Raw genomic sequence first — 19061 nt, forward strand, 5'->3', positions numbered from 1 at the left:
ACCATGACGCAGTCACACGACATGAGGATTTTGGACAGGATTTTAACATCTTTCAGGACTGATCCCGGATATTTCTCTCATCTCCGATGCCGATCCAGTGCTGCCTGCATTACTTTAAGAGAGTCTGGCTCGTAGTTTTCCCCATTTTCTTTCCTCACTTCTGCATAAAACTGCGACAGCACCTTGTCTAACTCACAGCATTCATACGCCACTAGAGAGTCGTTTATTTGTCTTTCTGCGGCCCGTTTCTTAAACATGGAAAGCCAGGAATTCATACTTTTTTGGTATTTTCATTTCTGCTTGCAGCTTTCAATTGGTTTATCATTTCTTCGTCAAATATAGTGAAATGCAGCATTCCTGAGTCAGCAGAGTCAGCCATTTTGTTGACAAAATTTGCTCATTTTTGTAACCAAGCAACGAACTAGCCACTAGCATTTCAGAAATACGGCCCCATCTTAAGGAAAAAAAGCCCTCCTTGATTGACCAATCAGAATTGAGTAACTTGGCCCCATGTATTATAAACCAGGATGAATCACAATGAGACAGAGGTCTCTTTTCCACGTGAGCCCTGGCCAAGAAAGGGCAGCACCGAGCTAGAATATAAAACATACAAACATAAAAAAACCACAATACAACATCGAAAGGAAATAAGGAAGTGAAGAAAATAATGAAAATATAACAGCGACAATCTAAAAGCATTCACAGTGATCATTCAGAGTGTTCACAACACAAATTTTAAAATCAGAACGGGAAATGAGTACATCAAATTTTAACTGTTTCTGAAGTGCATTCCATGACGAAGGGGCATTGACCCAAAAAGCTGTTTTACCACATTCGGATTTCATAGTTCTTAGATGATTAAAAAGGATGATATTGTTAGATCTGAGGTTATAACTATTGTTAGTTGTCTGTGAAAAAAAAAGATGGGAACAAATCAACAACTGCTTTATAAATGAAAATGAGCCAATGAAGCTGTCTCCGTATTGACAGTGGAGTCCGACCTGATAAACTGTATAAACTGCAGTGGTGAGTGGAAACCCAGCCTTAGTTACAAAGTGTAGCGCTGAATGATAAACAGAGTCCAGTGAGCGCAACACAGTCTTTGCAGCACGTGTATACAGAATGTCACCATAATCTAAAACAGATCAAAAAGTGGCTGCAACAAGTTCTTTTCTGGCTTTTAATTTAAAACAAGCCTTATTCCTAAAATAGAAACCCAGCTTTACTTTAAGCTGCTTTACCAAGTTAGCACCATAGGAATTAAAAGAAAGATTTAGCTGAGACACTAAAGGAGCTCAAGGAGAAGATTCTGCTGTGGAAGAACAGCATCTGTGGCAGACTCCCTGCAGATCCATCCTTAAGGTGCAAAAGATGTCTTGGTCTTGCCTGTCCAATTGATGCCAGGCCCTGTAACTGAGTTCCTGTTGGTGAACATGTCCTAGATGCAGTTGACTCTTTCTGTTACCTTGGTGACACCTTGTGCCCTGGTGGAGGATGTGAGCTAGCCATGATCAAGAGAACCAGAGTAGCCTGGGGAAAGTTCAGGGAATTGCTCCCCCTCTCATCATGCCGGAGTCTTACTTTCTGTACTTGTGGCCGTATCTACAGCTGCCATGTAAGGAGTGCTATGTTGTACACTAGTGAGAGTTGGCTTCTGAGAAGTGTGGACATGAAGTGCCTGGAGAGGAACAGGAGAGCAATGCTGAGATGGATGTGTAGTGTGAAGCCCAATGATGTGGTCAGCTCTAGCTGTCTTTTACAGAAACTTGGCTTAATGGTGCTTGATGCTGACCTTTGATATAAGCGCCTACAGTGGTTTGGCCACGTCCATTGGAGCACCTCTTGTATTGGAAGGGTCATGTCCCAGCAGGTGGACTGATCAAGGAAAAAGGGCCGCCCCCGCAAGACCTGGTGTGAGCTGGTCAACCAGGGCCTCGAGAAGTGGTGCCTTACATCCAAAGATGCTTTAGTCAGGGACTTCTGGAAGAAGGAATTACGGACTTGCCATGCAGCGTCCAACACACCGGTGGTATTTACGTGACGTTAAACTGGATAGTGAGTGAGTGAGTGATTTTCATCCAATAAAAAACCCAAATATTTATAGGAAGACACCCTCTCTATTTCTTGTCCCTGTAAGGTGGTAACTTGAGGCAAAGATTGAATGTGGGAATGAGTAAATAACTTTTTTTTTTCCAAATTTAACACCAATTTTAATTGAAGTAAATTTTCTTGCAGTACTATGAATGTCTCTTGAAGTTTCACCAGTGCCTCCAAAGGAGAAGGGGTGGAGCAATAGATAATAGTGTCATCTGCATACAGGTGCATACTTGCATTATTGATATGTGTACAAATGTCATTTATGTAAACAGTAAACAGCAGTGGCCCTAGAATGGAGCCTTGTGGAACACCAATCTTAATAGCAGCCTTCTCTGATACAGTATAATACCATCACATAGAACACACTGATATCTGTTTGGAAGATTGTTTTTAAACCACCTCAAACTTTTACAGACACACCAATTTTACCCAAACATCGGAACAAAATGTCAGGGTCTACTGTATCAAAGGCCTTAGAAAGATCAACAAACAGCACTGCACACGAGTTTTTACAATCAATAGCACTGACAATATCATCAATCAGTTTGATGGCTGCTGTGATGGTGCTGTGTCTCTTCCTGAAGCCTGATTGGAAAGGGATAAGAATATTGTTGCAAGTTAAAAACTCTTTCAATTGATCACTGACTAAAAACTCAGAGATTTTAGCCGACACTCAAAGAATAAACCCTCAATTTCTGAGATTAAAGTCATACATTGAAGTAGTCTTTTTTTTAACTTTAATCTCAGAAATCCTGAGAGTTTTTTTTAATATTACCCCCCTCCCTCCGCGCTGGACATACAGTACTGTGCAAGTCTTCGGCCCCTTATTATTATTATTTTTTTATTTTTTCATACAAACTTTGTTATAGATTAACAAACATTTTAGAGTCCAAAGTTCATTTTTTTCCAGCACAAAATTAAACGTTACAGAAAAAAATGTTGGTATCCGAGCAGCGTATTCCATAAGAGAGCACTTATCAGATGAAAAAAGAAAACATAATGAAGGCTGCTGGGTTTTGGTGTAAAATGAAGAAGCAAATGTGACAGTCAAAGTGTCCAGAAGAACTGTGGCTGGTTCTGTAAGATGCTCAGTAAAACCTCCAGCTCATTTCCGCATAAAACTGCAATCACTGGACCTGAGACAGATATGTATATTTTTAAAGCAAAGTGTCATCTCACACCAAATACTGACTTTGTTTCATTTATAATGGCTCACTGATTACTCATCTCATCTCATTATCTCTAGCTGCTTTATCCTGTTCTACAGGGTCGCAGGCAAGCTGGAGCCTATCCCAGCTGACTACGGGCGAAAGGCGGGGTACACCCTGGACAAGTTGCCAGGTCATCACAGGGCTGACACATAGACACAGACAACCATTCACACTCACATTCACACCTACGGTCAATTTAGAGTCACCAGTTAACCTAACCTGCATGTCTTTGGGGGAAACCAGAGCACCTGGAGGAAACCCACGCGGACACGGGGAGAACATGCAAACTCCACACAGAAAGGCCCTCGCCGGCCACGGGACTCAAACCCGGACCTTCTTACTGTGAGGCGACAGCGCTAACCACTACACCACCGTGCCGCCCCTCACTGATTACTGTTTATAGTATTTTTTTAATGTTGAAACATTTCATTTTGTTATTTTTGAAGTGATTTTTGGTTGACAGCATCCCCGATTTTAGTTTTATTTCAATCTTTTGTTTTCTATAATATTTAGGTTTTGCCAATAATAATAATAATAATAATAATAATAATAATAGATTTGAAAGCATTTTACAGTCTCAGTGGTCTAACAATAAAAATCATGATATGAACAAATAACATAAGAATAAAAGCATATGTATATTAGTATTTTCATGTATTAAAATATGAAAATAATTATATCAAAATGAAGATTAGAATTTAAATCATAAGAACTTAATAATAATAATAATAATAATAATAATAATAGGGGCGGCACAGTGGTGTAGTGGTTAGCGCTGTCGCCTCACAGCGAGAAGGGTCGGGTTCGAGCCCCGTGGCCGGCGAGGGCCTTTCTGTGTGGAGTTTGCATGTTCTCCCCGTGTCCGCGTGGGTTTCCTCCGGGTGCTCCGGTTTCCCCCACAGTCCAAAGACATGCAGGTTAGGTTAACTGGTGACTCTAAATTGAGCGTAGGTGTGAATGTGAGTGTGAATGGTTGTCTGTGTCTATGTGTCAGCCCTGTGATGACCTGGCGACTTGTCCAGGGTGAACCCCGCCTTTCACCCGTAGTCAGCTGCGATAGACTCCAGCTTGCCTGCGACCCTGTAGAACAGGATAAAGCGGCTAGAGATAATGAGATGAGATAATAATAATAATAATAATAATAATTTTTATTTAAAATAGATGTAAGAATTTGATCATATAAAATATTCAAAAGATAGTGTTGCACATTTAAGATGAGAGCAACATAAATTATTCCTCAATTAGTTTGAAACATAAACAAATAAAAATGACAAAACCTCAGCTCTGGCAGAAAGTAATCTAAAATCATCCACAGTTTCATTGGTTGTTTTCTGAAATAGTGTTCCTGATCCTCTAATACAGTGTTTCCTAACCTTTCTTGAGCCACGGCACACATTTTACATCAGAAAAATCCCACGACACACCACCAAACAAAAATGTCACCAAAAGTATATATAATGAAATATAATGATCATCTAGTCTCAATTTACTTACTCATTGTGAAACCTGGGCCAGTTTAGTTGAAAACAAAGCTGATATACTCGCAGGAATTGAAGAAAGACATACACGAAGATCTTCCTCAACAGCTCTTAGTCTCTCTTTTTTTAGTTTTTATAGCGGTCATGCTTGAAAAGCCCAGCTCGCATAGTTAGGTTGTGGAAAATGGGAGCAGAGCTGAAAGAGTTCTGCTTGTCAGAATGGGGAACTCCTTGGCAGCAGTCAGCCAAAAACTGTCCAAAGGTAGATCAGCAGAGCTCAGCTTAAAACCATGATTTTGTCTCAGTCCAGTTATTTCCTCCTGCTCCTGCACTGTTGGACAGCTTTTCCCCCCACACACCAAGCATACTGGAGTCAGCTCGGTTGGTTCTCCAGTAAAAGTAAATCCAAAGTAAAGATAATTTCATTGTATTGTCTTGAGCTCACCTTTTTTTTGCTTTCTTTTGACCACTACTCACATGCGGGCCTTCATCTGGGTCAGAATTTTCCCCAGGACCCAGTTCGGATTGTGCACTTTTTCAAATATTTATCCATCGCTATCACCCTTGAAGCATTACTAATTCTATTATTTGAATGGCAACAGGTTGATACACAGGTTAATTAGCTACCTGCTGCCATCTAGTGGAAGAGTATTTAATTGTTCTGCCTGTCACTATATGTTGCTGGCATAGACAAACTCAGACAAATTATTTGCAGTAAATAAATAAATAATTGTCGGACCAATTAAGTGAAATTGGATAATTTCCCATGGTACACCTGATGATCTCTCACGACACACTAATGTGCTGCGGCACAGTGATTGGGAATCAGTGCTCAAATACATAAATGTACTAATTTCATAATTTCAAATGACAGTCTAGTTCTTATCCACATTAATGCAGTAGCATAATCGTCCCCATTTTTCTGTGAAAATTTTTCGGCTAGGTTCTGAAGGAACATTTGACATTTGGTTCCCATGCCTCCATTGGTTCCAAAAACCAGGGATGTGAAGGTACCCATTTCTACATTGAGGATTCTTTGTTGGTATTTTCTTTTCTTTTTGTTCTCTTGTTCTTTGAAAATCTCCGATGTATGCTTTTTCTGGTTACTTTGGGAGTTTACATGCATTACGCAGACGTCAAAGAATGCTGTAACTCCCCTGGTCCAGAAACCTCCAGCCTTTATATCGAGTAGAGCTTCAGAACTTCTATTGGTGGACTTCAGATCAAAACCTTCGTTGTCTAGTGGGATAAGTCTTGGTTCTGCATCGACATCATGACAGACTTTACCAAGTAGTATTGTCAAAAGGTCGCGAATACCATCATGTCTTTGAGCCACAAAGCCCCCTCTTTTGCAAGATAAGGCATGGTTGATGGAGAAACTTGCTCCAAAAGTACAAAAACTTGGAAGGTCAGTGTGGCAGTGGGGGCGTGGCCGAGTGGCAGTCTGTGAATGGAGGGTGGAGTCAGGGAAGGTGAGTGGTCGTGTTACTACACCTGTTGTCAATTAACGTGTGTTTGTGTGTCTCCTCCAGTGACCATGCCTGATAAAAGGAGAGTGAGAAGGGGAGGTCGGCACCGAGGGCTTGCTTGTAGCCTGTGTGTGTGTGTGTGTGTGTGTGTGTGTGTGTGTGTGTGTGTGTATGAATATGTGTGTGCGCGCGCAAGCGAGAGAGAGTTTTTGAATTTTGTGCTGAAAAGCAGCAATAAAGAAAAGAACTAAGACACAAACAACCACCTGCCATGCTTCTGTGCTCCACCCACATCAGGTTCTTTCTACAGTGGTGCCGAAACCCAGGTGAGTGCAGAAGGGAACAGCCCCATGGAGTCCTTGCCATTCAAGGAGTTGATCCATGCCCTCGCCACAGCCCAGCAGAACCAGCAACAAGGGCTGGTCACCCCCTGGAAGGAGCAAGAACAATGGTTTGAAGCCTTGGTGCTGGCCCAACAGGAAGACCGTCAGGCGTTCCGGCACCTGCTCGTGTCAGCAGGGCCCATGACCGCCAGCAGAGCGGACACTCCCCACCTCACCCTAACGAAAACGGGTCCGCACGACGATCCGGAGGCCTTCCTCGCGCTCTTTGGGCAAGCAGCAGAGGCCTGGGGTTGGCCGGTCGACCGGCGCGCCTCCTCCCCATGCTGATGGGCGAGGCACAACTGGCTGCACTGCAGCTCCCCACCGACAGCCAGCTCGTGTACGCTGACCTCCAGTGAGCCATCCCCCAGCATGTCGGCCACTCCCCAGAGCAACAACGGCAGCACTTCCACTCCCTGCGTTTGGAGGAGGTTGGCCTACTTCGCGTTCGGGCAACAACTCTGAGACGCCTGCCGGCAGTGGCTGAGGGCAGACGACCACGACGCAGAGGGAGTGAGTGATCGACCTGGTGACACTAGAACAATTCGTCGTGCGACTTCCGGAAGGAACAGCGGAGTGGGTCCAGTGTCATCACCCGGTGTCACTGGACCAAGCTATTGAGCTGGCAGAGGACCACATGACGGCAGTTCTGACAGCAGGGAGGCATGTCTCCTCTTCACCTCTCTCTCTCTCCCTCTGCTTCCCATCCTTGCCCCATTCCCCCACTGCAGAGGTGGGGGCCGGCTCCCCCCCAGCTAGCCTGGTGCACCCATGGTGTCCTTACGTTTTCTCCTTCCTTGTCTGTGTCCCCTTCCCCCCAGGTGAGCAATTCCCATAACACCGGTGCAGAGGGAGAGCCTGGGCCAGTGTGCTGGCGCTGCAGGGAGCCGGGACATCTTCAACATCAGTGCTCTGCAATGGAGGTGGGCACGGTGGTCCAAGTCCCTGACACGCCAGAAACCGCCCTCAATCGGGCCAGAGCGTATCGTATACCAGTAAGTGTCCAAGGGGATAAGTACCAGGCTTTGGTGGATTCCGGCTGTAACCAGACCTCAATCCACCAAAGCCTGGTGCAAGGTGAGGCATTGGAGAGAGCACAAGTGGTGAAGGTGTTGTGTGTGCACAGGGATGTTCACGACTACCCTTTGGTGTCCATCCACATTCTATTTTGAGGGGAAAAGCATAGTGTAAAGGCGGCAGTTAACCCTCGTCTCACCCACTCGCTGATTTTGGGGACTGATTGGCCGGGTTTTAAAGAGGTAATGATGCACATAGTGAAGAGTGGGTCCTGCAGTAATCCATCTGGGGAAAGCCCCGGAGTAGCATTGGTGGGAGAAGCTGTCACAGAGCCATCTACATCAGCACAATGTCAAGGCGATACGCAGAGTGAGGAGTGCTCCTCTCCTCCTCCCTCTCTCGGGGATTCCCTTGGGGATTTCCCATTAGGGAAGTAGCGAGACGGGACCCTGCTCCGCCTACTCAAGCGAGTAGGACGCTTCTTTGCTTTGCTCCTGCTTGATCTTTCTTTTACTTTACTTTCTCATTTAATTTCCACTATTTTTTCATTTTATTTTTCATTTTATTTTTCATCTTTATAAGATAAGTTAGCTTTTAAAACAAAATGCCAGGGGGCAAAAAATCCAGGAGATCTTGCAGAAAATGCACAGAACTAGAACAGAGAATTTCTATCCTGGAATCAAAGATTGATGCCCTGCCAAAGACGGACAAATTAAGAGCGATATCTCAGGAAAGGAGTACAGAAACAGTGGCTGAGAATGCAGAGATTGCACCCCAACAGGCCAATGGCATTGCAGATCGACTGGATGAAATCATCGATCTAACAGGGCAAAATGTGAGTACAGAAAACTGGCACATGATGGGTGGCAGGCCCAAAAATAAAAACAGAAGAGTAATTACCTCAACACCAGTTTGTTCTGATGCTATGCAACCCATGCTCCACAGCCATGCTATTAGAAATAGAGCCAGGTCTACAAACTGCAATAGAATTTACAATCCTATGGAAAATCCACAGCCCATAAAGCTTCAGAACAAATTTGAATGCCTCAGGGATGTGGAAGCGGAATTTTCAGGCGGACAAACACATCATAGAAAGAGATCGCACCACAACCGAAGAGCTGTGGGAAGAGGCAAAAAGCAGCTCATAACACCACCTGATCCCACAACCCTTGTTCTTGGTGACTCCACTGTAAGACATTTAAAGGGACATGGAGTGATTATTTGCTGCCTTCCAAATGCATCCATCTCTGACACCAAAGACAGCATTTTGAAACTCATGTCTGAGCATAAAACTATCAAACGTATTGTTGTGCATGTGGGAGCAAATGATGTTTTCAGAGAACAGCTGTTTGTCCAAGATGATTTCAGAAAACTTTTTTCTGATCTCTATAAGACTGGAATACAATCTTTTATCAGTGGCCCACTCCCTGCAAGGGGAAGCTTTGCATTTACTCGACTCTTCAGTCTTAACACCTGGCTTGGAAAAACTTGTTTTTTATTTGGTATGACCTTTATAGACAATTTTAACCTTTTCTGGAATCGCAGAGAATTCTTCAAGCCAAACAGCACTGAACTCAGCCGGATTGGGACCAAAGTTTTAGCGGATCATTATAGCCTCGCTCTACAACATGCAATTTTCTCTCAGCCAACATTGAGGAAAACAGTTGATAAGATATCGCAGACTGACTTTTCAAAGCCAAAACAATCATCCATGCAAGTCTTCACCAAGGACACACAGCCATCTGGGGCAGACTGCCAAGGACATCAACAATCACATGAAGAATGTGAGCATGTGATTCCATCATGCGATTCCATCCAGATTGAGGACCTGACCAAAGACAATCATGCCAAGGCTGCATCATCCACATCTCGACCCCATGCAAGTATCACAGAGACTGTCACGGAGACAGTCACCACAGAGACAGTCATGAAGACACTCACAAAGATCTCACCAAAGTTCCAATCTTGGTCTCGCTCTTCTGACTTTATTGTACCATCTCCATCTCCCCCCTGCATGGATTTCCCTAAAAATATGCAGAGACTGCTGCCAATGGCAGCACTCTCTTTTTCCAGTGCAAATCATTCGCGACAAGCAGTGTACCCAGTTCATCAAAAATCAACCAACAGACTGAATTGTGTTCACCCAGGACTTTCAGCTCACTACCAATCTTTTTCACCATCTAAAAAATACATGACATCTCCAATCCTTCCCCCTTACAACCTCATGGAACATACCGTACAGAGAGTCTTGTATGATGTGCTGTGGGTCCCTGCATTGGGTGTAGTTTTGAAAACAAGCTGGGACCCAGTATGCCTATGCCATTCTCTATTCCTGTGTTGATAAGAAATAGAAAACATAGAGCATATTTAACCCAGGGGGTAAACCAGTCTAGTCTCCTTCCTGTTTCAAAACAACATCAGAGTGCCCAAGCGGATATTACTTCTAGACTTTCTGTAAAGCTAGCTCTTCTGAACCTTAGATCACTTTCAAACGAGTCATTTTTAATTAATGATCTTATCTGCAAACACAATCTTGATTTTTTTCTTCTAACTGAAACTTGGCTGGATCAAGCAAATAGTGCTACCACCCTTATTGAAGCAGCTCCCCCAAATTTTAATTTCATGAATGCTACCCGACAGGGGAAAGGTGGAGGGATCACAAATATATTCAAAGCCTCTTTTCAATGTAAACAATCCTCACTTGGTGATTTTACATCCTTTGAACACTTATGTGCACTTGTTACATGCTCTCCTAACATATTGTTATTAACTATTTACAGGCCTCCGAGACATTCAGTCAAAGTTTTTCTAGAAGAGTTTGGTGAACTGTTGTCAGTCATTTGCTTAGAGTTTGACTGTCTTATTATATCTGGGGATTTTAACTTGCATGTAGATAATCCTGAAAACACTTATGCCAGAGAACTACTTGCACTTATTGACAACTTCAACCTAGTACAACATGTACAGGGGCCGACCCACTCTCGTGGTCATACCCTTGACCTCGTCATCACAAAGGGTCTTACTGTTTCTAATACTGTTGTTGACCTGGCCTTATCTGATCATTTCTGTGTTTTCTCTGATGTTTCTATGTCTCCTCACATTCAGAACAGCTCAACGACTATGGGTAGGAGAGTCAAAAACGACAACACGTGTTCTCTTTGAGCAAGCTCTCTCTCGGATCTCAACCAAAATGTCAGACTCTGTAGATGATTTACTGGAATTTTTTAATTTAAATATGACCTAAATTATGGATGATATTGCTCCATTCAAAATCAAAAGAATTAATGACAAGCAGAAAACACCATGGAAGTAATACCCAGCTGTTAAATTGCTTAAGAGAGAATGTAGAAAGACAAAGAAAATGGCATAAATTTAAACTTCACATCCATTATCAAATCCATAAAGAGATGCTTTGTAAATATAATTATGAAATTCGTAAAGCAAGACAGTCTTTTTTCTCCAACATCAACAGGAATATGAACAATGCCCATGTGCTATTTTCAACAGTAGAGAAGCTAACTAATCCCCCACCACAATTAGCACCTGAACTTCTCTCAGTTAATAAATGCAATGAGTTTGCATCCTTCTTCAAAGGTAAAATTGATAAAATATGGCAGAATGTTGCTCATAATATATCTCAGTTGCAAATAATTGAAAAGCTGCAATCACCAGTGACACAGACAGACAACTTCAACACAATGTCAGAATTTTGTTTAATTGATTACGAGACTCTTGAAAAAACTGTACAAAATCTCAGTTCCTCAACATCTGAATTGGACATTCTGCCCACCAACTTTAAGTCTGTTCTTCACCTTATAATTACAGATGTGCTTCAGATCATAAATACATCCCTTGAGACTGGCATTGTTCCTGTGTCCCTGAAAAAAGCCGTTGTAAAGCCCCTACTTAAAAAGAATAATCTGGATGCTTCAGTATTAAACAACTACAGGCCAATATCAAATCTACCATTCATTGGGAAAATCCTTGAAAAAATTGTCTTCAATCAATTAATTGCCTTCTTGATATCAAACAGCTGTTTTGATAACTTTCAGTCAGGATTTCGTGCCAATCATAGCACTGAAACAGCGCTGATTAAAGTTATAAATGACATACGTTGGGGGCGTCGTGGCTCAGGTGGTTGAGGCGCCATACCATGAATGCGGGCGACCCGGGTTCGATTCCGGCCCGGGGTCATTTCCCGATCCCGTCTCTCTCTCCCGCTCATTTCCTGTCTCTACACTGTCCTATCCAATAAAGGTGCAAAAAGCCCAAAAAAATATCTTTAAAAAAAAATAAATAAAAAAATAAATGACATACGTCTTAATACTGATGCAGGCAAAACATCGGTCCTGATGTTACTGGACCTCAGTGCAGCTTTTGATACTGTTGATCACAATATACTGCTATATCGACTTGAACACTGGGTTGGGTTGACTGGTAAAGTTATCGATTGGTTAAAATCATACTTAAAAGATAGAAGCTTCTTTGTTACCATGGGAAATTGTACCTCAACATCAATGTCCTTGACCTGTGGTGTCCCCCAGGGGTCGATTCTTGGACCATTACTATTCAACCTTTATATGCTCCCACTTGGACAAATTATCAAGAACAACTCAATTTTGTACCACTGCTATGTAGATGACACCCAAATTTACTTTACTCTATCACCTAATGATTATGCCCCCCTTGAATGTCTCTACCAGTGTATCGACCAAATCAACAACTGGATGTCACAAAATTTTCTTCAGCTGAACACAGATAAAGCAGAAGTAATTCTATTTGGGAAAAAAGATGAAAGACTCAGGATTACCACTATTCTTGACACAAAGGGGATTAAAACAAAAGATATGGTTAAAAATCTTGGTGTTTTCATGGACAGCGAGCTAAACTTTGACAGTCACATGAAAGCAATTACTAAAACGGCATTTTATCACCTAAAAAACATTTCCAAACTAAGAGGACTTATGTCAAAAAATGATCTGGAAAAACTTATACATGCCTTCATCTCTAGTAGGGTTGACTACTGCAATTGCCTTTTCACAGGCCTCCCAAAAAAGACCATCAAACAACTTCAGGTGATTCAAAATGCAGCAGCTAGGGTTCTCACACGAACAAAAAGAACAGAGCACATTACTCCAATTCTAAGGTCCCTTCACTGGCTTCCAGTAAGCTACAGAATTGACTTTAAAGCATTGCTGCTAGTGTACAAATCTCTAAATGGTACAGGGCCCAATTACCTCTCTGATATGTTGCAGCGGCCTAACCCAATCAGATCTACCAGATAGCAGCAGCTAAATTTACTGGTAAAACCTGTTGTTAAAACAAAGTGTGGTGAAGCAGCTTTTAGCTACTATGCAGTACAGCTATGGAACCAACTCCCAGAGGACATTAAAAATGCTCCTGCTGTTGGCAGCTTTAAATCTAGACTAAAGACCAAGCTGTTTTCAGATGCTTTCTGCTAACTGATTAATATTGTCATCTTTACATGTTTTAAACTTTCTTAACTTTTATACTCTCTGCATGTTTTAAGTTTTAACTTTTATTCTATTTTATTCTGCATTTTTTTACTGAACTTTTATTTCATTTTATTATTTTATTTCTACTATCGTTTAATTCTTATTTTTCTTCCCCATTTATTTTATGTAATTTTATTTTCTATTGTTTACTGTTTTGCTTTTACTTCTGTAAAGCACATTGAACTGCCACTGTGTATGAAATGTGCTATATAAATAAACTTGCCTTGCCCTGCGGCATGCATTTGACCAAGTGAGAGTAATCGATGGTCAAATTCTCCAGCCAAATGCGATGCCGGCCTTCCCCTACTTTGCTATTATTAAGGATAGGTTATACCAAGTGACGCAGGACACTCAAACTGGCAAAAAGATAACACAGCTATTAATTCCAAAGAGCCGCCGGGAATTCATATTCCAGACGGCTCACTTTAATCCCATGGCCGGACACTTAGGGCAGGATAAGACACTATCCGGGATAATGGCCCGGTTCTATTGGCCATGGATTCATGGGGATGTCTGTCAGTGGTGTGTGGCATGCTGCGAATGCCTATTAGTAAATCCCGCGGCCACTCCAAAAGCGCCTTTGCGCCCTCTCCCTTTAATCATGACCCCTTTTGAAAGAATTGGGATGGATCTCGTCTGGCCATTAGATCGGTCAGCAAGGGGATATCGCTTTATTTTAGTCCTGCGAGACTATGCAATGCAACACCCAGAGGCAGTGCCACTTCGCAATATCTCAGCATGCAGTATTGCAGAAGCGCTCTTCCGCTTTATCTCCCAGGTCGGGATTCCGAAAGAAGTCCTGACAGACCAAGGCACTACATTCATGTCATGCACACTGCGTGAGCTGTATGGGTTACTGGGGATTAAGCCTATCCGCACCAGCGTCTATCACCCACAAACAGATGGCTTCGTGGAACGGTTTAATTGAACTCTCAGAAATATAATTCGGAAGTCCGTAAGCGAAGATGCATGTAATTGGAATAAGTGGCTCGAGACCCTGTTATTTGCAGTACGAGAGGTCCTGCAAGCCTCCACAGGGTTTTCACCATTTGAATTGTTATATGGGCATAAGCCGCTTGGCATTTTGGACGTGCTACGTGAAAATTGGGAGGAGGGACCTTCACCTAGTAAGAACGAAATTCAATACGTTCTCGACCTGCTCGCCAAACTCCACACACTCACGCACTTAACCCAGGAGAATTTGCGGCAAGCACAAGAACATCAAGTCTGACTGTCAACAGGGGCACGTGCCTTAGAGAGTTCACACCGGCAGACAAAGTACTCATATTACTGCCCACGTCGAGCTTCAAATTGGTTGCCGAGTGGCAAGGGCCCTTCGAGGTCACACCATGAGTTGGGGATGTCGACTATGAGGTGAGACAAACAGACAGGGGTGGGGCATTGCAAATTTACCACCTCAAGCTATTAAAATGTTGGAATGAGGAGGTCTCCATGGCATTGGTGTTGGTAATTCCAGAGAAGGTGGAGCTGGGGCCGGAGGTTCAAAAAAGAAAATTGACATTGCCCACTGCTCTGGTCCCCTGTGGAGACCACCTCTCCCCGACCCAGCTCACATAGGTAGCCCAGTTGCAGAAAGAATTTTCCGACGTGTTTTCGCCCCTGCCTGGCCACACCCACCTCATAGAACACCACATTGAGACGCCCCTGGGGGTAGTTGTGCGCAGCCACCCGTACTGCCTGCCCAAACACAAAAAAAAGGTGGTCTGGGATGAACTTGAAGCCGTGCTCGAAATGGGCATAATCGAGGAGTCCCACAGTGACTGGAGCAGCCCAGTGGTACTGGTCCCCAAGACTGATGTGTTGGTCCGTTTTTGTGTGGACTATAAGAAAGTTAATGCAGTGTCTAAATTTGACGCGTACCCAATGCCTTGCACTGACGCGTTGCTCGATCGATTAGGCGCTGCTCGTTTTTATTTGACACTGGATTTAATGAAGGGATATTGGCAGATCCCCTTGACTCCTCTGTCCTGAGAGAAAATGGCCGTTTCCACACTGTTTGGCTTACACCAATTCATCACACTTCCTTTTGGGCTGTTTGGGGCGCCCGCTATGTTCAAGTGGCTTATGGACAGGGTCCTCCACCCCCACACCACCTATGCAGTCACGTATCTTGATGATATTATCATCTACAGCAATGACTGGCTGCGGCACCTCGAACACCTAAGGGCCATCCTAAAGTCACTGAGGTGGGTGGGTCTCACAGCCAACCCAAAGAAATGTGCAATTGGGCGGGTGGAAGTACGGTATCTGGGTTTCCACTTAGGCCATGGGCAGGTACGTCCCCAAATTAATAAGATGGCAGTGATTACGGCCTGCCCAAGGCCCAAGACCAAAAAGCGGGTGACACAGTTCCTGGGGCTGGCTGGCAACTATAGGAGGTTCATACCTAATTATTTGGCTGTCACCAGCCCGCTGACGGATCTCACTAAAAAGGAAGCACCAGATCTGGTCCAGTGGACAGAGCAATGCCAACAGGCTTTCTCTAGGGTAAAGGCTGCACTGTGTGGGGGGCCACTGTTGCCCTGACTTTTTTCTCCCTTTTATTTTACAGACAGACGCGTCAGCCAGAGGGCTGGGGGCCATTCTGTCCCAAAAGGTGGAGGGGGAGGAGCATCCTGTGCTGTCCATTAGCTGGAAGCTGTCGATGCGGGAAGGGTGCCTAGCCATCAAGTGGGCGGTCCTCGCCCTCTGGTACTACCTGCTGGGATGCCGTTTCACCCTCTGTTCGGACCACGCGCCCCTCCAGTGGATCCACCGCATGAAGGATGCCAACACGCGGATCACCCGTTGGTATCTTGCACTCCAGCTATTTAAATTCGATGTGGTCCACAGGCCGGGGGCGCAGATGGTCGTGGCGGACTTCCTGTCCCGTCGGGGGGGGGGGGGGGGGGGTAAGCTTCAGGCCGGACGGCTCCCCGGCCTCAGTCGGGCAGTGGGGGTATGTGGCAGCGGAGGCGTGGCTGAGCGTCAGTCTGTGAATGGAGGGCAGAGTCAGGGAAGGTGAGTGGTCATGTCACTACACCTGTTGTCAATTAATGTGTGTTTGTGTGTCTCCTCCAGTGACCGCGCCCGATAAAAGGAGAGTGAGAAGGGGAGGTCAGCACCGAGGGCTTGCTTGTGGCCTGTGTGTGTATATGTGTGTGCGCGAGCGAGAGAAAGTTTATGACTTTTGTGCTGAAAAGCAGCAATAAAGAAAAGATCTAAGATACAAACAACCACCTGCCATGCTTCTGTGCTACCCCCACATCAGGTTCTTTCTACGGTCAGCTAATGTGAGGTTGTAGCACAGTCTCAAGGTGTTCCTGAATTCTTGTTTGTTTAAGGTAAAGCCCTGCTCTTTGATGGGTATTGCATTCAGCCATGAGCTGGCACCTTTGTCCCTCGCTTGTGTAACGTGTGTTAGTAGATCTGTTGGGAGGGAGGCGTCGATGTGTTCCATTTTAGATCTCGTTATTGCTGTCTTAAGTGACTGTTGCTGTTTCTTCAGGTCCTCTGTTGTTGAAGGCAACAATGGACTTTGCGATACAATTGACTGTACATATGGAGACGTTATTGAAGTTGAAGCGGCGTATTGTTGAGGCACTTCTTTCAGTGCAGGTATGCCTAACCCTCCCTGAGCGGGGGATAGAGTTATAAGTTCATTTAACATGCCAGGCAATAGATCTGTTTGTCCAAATAACGTAGGCAGAAACAGCTCGTTGATGGTTTCGTGAATAGGATCAACGTAGTCTTCAAAAGAACTTATTATTCGCATGAAATAGGTGAATTTCGATTTATACTCCTTGGTAAAGGCGATATAAGCTGAATGCGGTTGGCTTTTTGCAAACTCACTGAGTGTTTCAATTTCTTCCTTCCATTTAAAAATCTTCTCATAGCAGTATTCATCTTTACAGCTCTTGGATCCTATCACAGCACCCAGATGGCGTTTACCTTCTGTAGTTATATTGACTTCTGCGCCAAAAACTCTTTCTGCTTCTGAGGCTAGGGCCTGTGATTTAACGATCAACCAGCTTTTAGAGCCATTTACATGGTAACCATATTTCTTTCCTTCCTGGCATAGGCGTTCATACCAACAATATAGTGATGCAATTGTTCCTCCTCCAGCTGAGTCATCAGTCAACTAAACCTGCTTAACTTTGGGTATATAGGCTCTCAAGATTTGTATTATGATTGACGTATTGACTGAATACCAAGGCATAGCCAATGGATCGCCTTGAGTCATGCCTTCTTGTGATAAAATCTCTTCTCCTCCAGACATGAAAAGCCTGGAGGGACTTCTATAAGTATTAATTATGTAAAAGGAGATTTCTTTACAGGTGATCTGAATGTTATGCATGGCTACGGAAGGATTCATTTGGTTGAAGGCATTACTTGCATCAAGCAATAATATTGCATCATTCTCATCTTCAGCAAAGACTTGGCTCATGGCGTGCACAGCTGCTTCAGCACCTGCACTGTGTCCAGTGCAAACTTGTAGAGGGCCAGCTGCCTGTTTCATCTCCTCCTTAACGAACGCAGATACAGTTTTACCAATGATACGCTGAAGCACTTCACAGACTCCTATCGGTCTAATTCCAGGGTTCTTATCCAATGGTATGAGCCTACAAGATGTGTAGCCTTCAAGAAGGGAAGGATGGTAGGATGATTTCAACAGGTTTCTGGTCATGGTGACTATTTCTTCTCTTAGCTGTTTTCCTTCGGTGTTGAAGTTCTTTGAGCATAGAATTCTTCGGTACAGCTCTGCATCCATTCCCGAGGGCTCGGCAGAACCCCTTGTTTTCATTGCAGCATTGTAGATCATCTGTTCATCGATCAAATAAAAAATATTTGGTGAGATGTAATCCATCGGTCCATACAGAAGACACTCATCCTCTACATCTGCAGCTGGAGGATGTTTATGTTTGAGCTCCTCGAGCACTTCGGGTGATAGGGTAAGAAGACCTGATGAACTCTCTTTGTCCAGAAGTTTTATTGCAGCTGTTAATTTTCCTTGCATAACTAGATTTGCAAACACCTTGGATAAGTCCTCCACTGATCTAGTTTTCATCAAGGGTTTAAACCTCCCTTGTATGAATCTCACTCTTTTCATTAGAAGAGATATGTCACCTTGTCTCCACAATAGTAATCTGCGTTCGATAGCCACACTGTATTCTTTACTTTTGGATGTTGCTGAAGGCTTTTGTACAATCAAAGAGGGAAGCACCATGAAAGCTTTCAAGGCAATTGAATTCAGATGTGAATTGGAGTTAAATTGTTTCAGCCAAAAAGTTAGCTCTATAATGAAAACCTTCCCCACTTTTGCAGAAGGTACATTGAAGATGTTTCTTCTGAAGTGGAAAATTTCATTGTAGGTCTCATTAATTTTGTTGCAGAAGTGTTCGTGACTGATTTTACCCCACATTTTCTCTTTAATTTGAGAGGGAAGCACATCAAAACCAGGTAGATTTGGTCGTATTTTGTCTGAGCACCTATCTTCTTTGTCTTGTAATTCCTCGAGGGATTCCGATACACTCGTATGCAAATTTGGCGTCGGTCTTGGTTGATTTGTTGCATATTGAGCTTCATCATTTGGAATATCATTTTCCTTGATTTCTTTCAAAGACTTTGTATTAAAGGAAGAATCCTGTAACTTTTGCAACCTTGAGGTTTGCTCTTGCAGGTTTTGTCCTGTTAATCCGAGGTTTTTGTAGCCCTTTTCATCCCATAACTCCTTCAAAAGTTGAATATAGCCAATCTTCTTGCCATTCACCTGACTTAGGGGTGGATTGTCTGACGATTGCAGTTCGAGTGCTCTTCTCTTGCATTCCAAGACATCTCTGTTCATTTCCTCTGTCCATTTCATTCTTCTTGATTTCCTTAACATCGCTTT

Source organism: Neoarius graeffei, chromosome 21, assembly GCF_027579695.1.
Source record: "Neoarius graeffei isolate fNeoGra1 chromosome 21, fNeoGra1.pri, whole genome shotgun sequence".
NCBI classification, from domain to species: domain Eukaryota; kingdom Metazoa; phylum Chordata; class Actinopteri; order Siluriformes; family Ariidae; genus Neoarius; species Neoarius graeffei.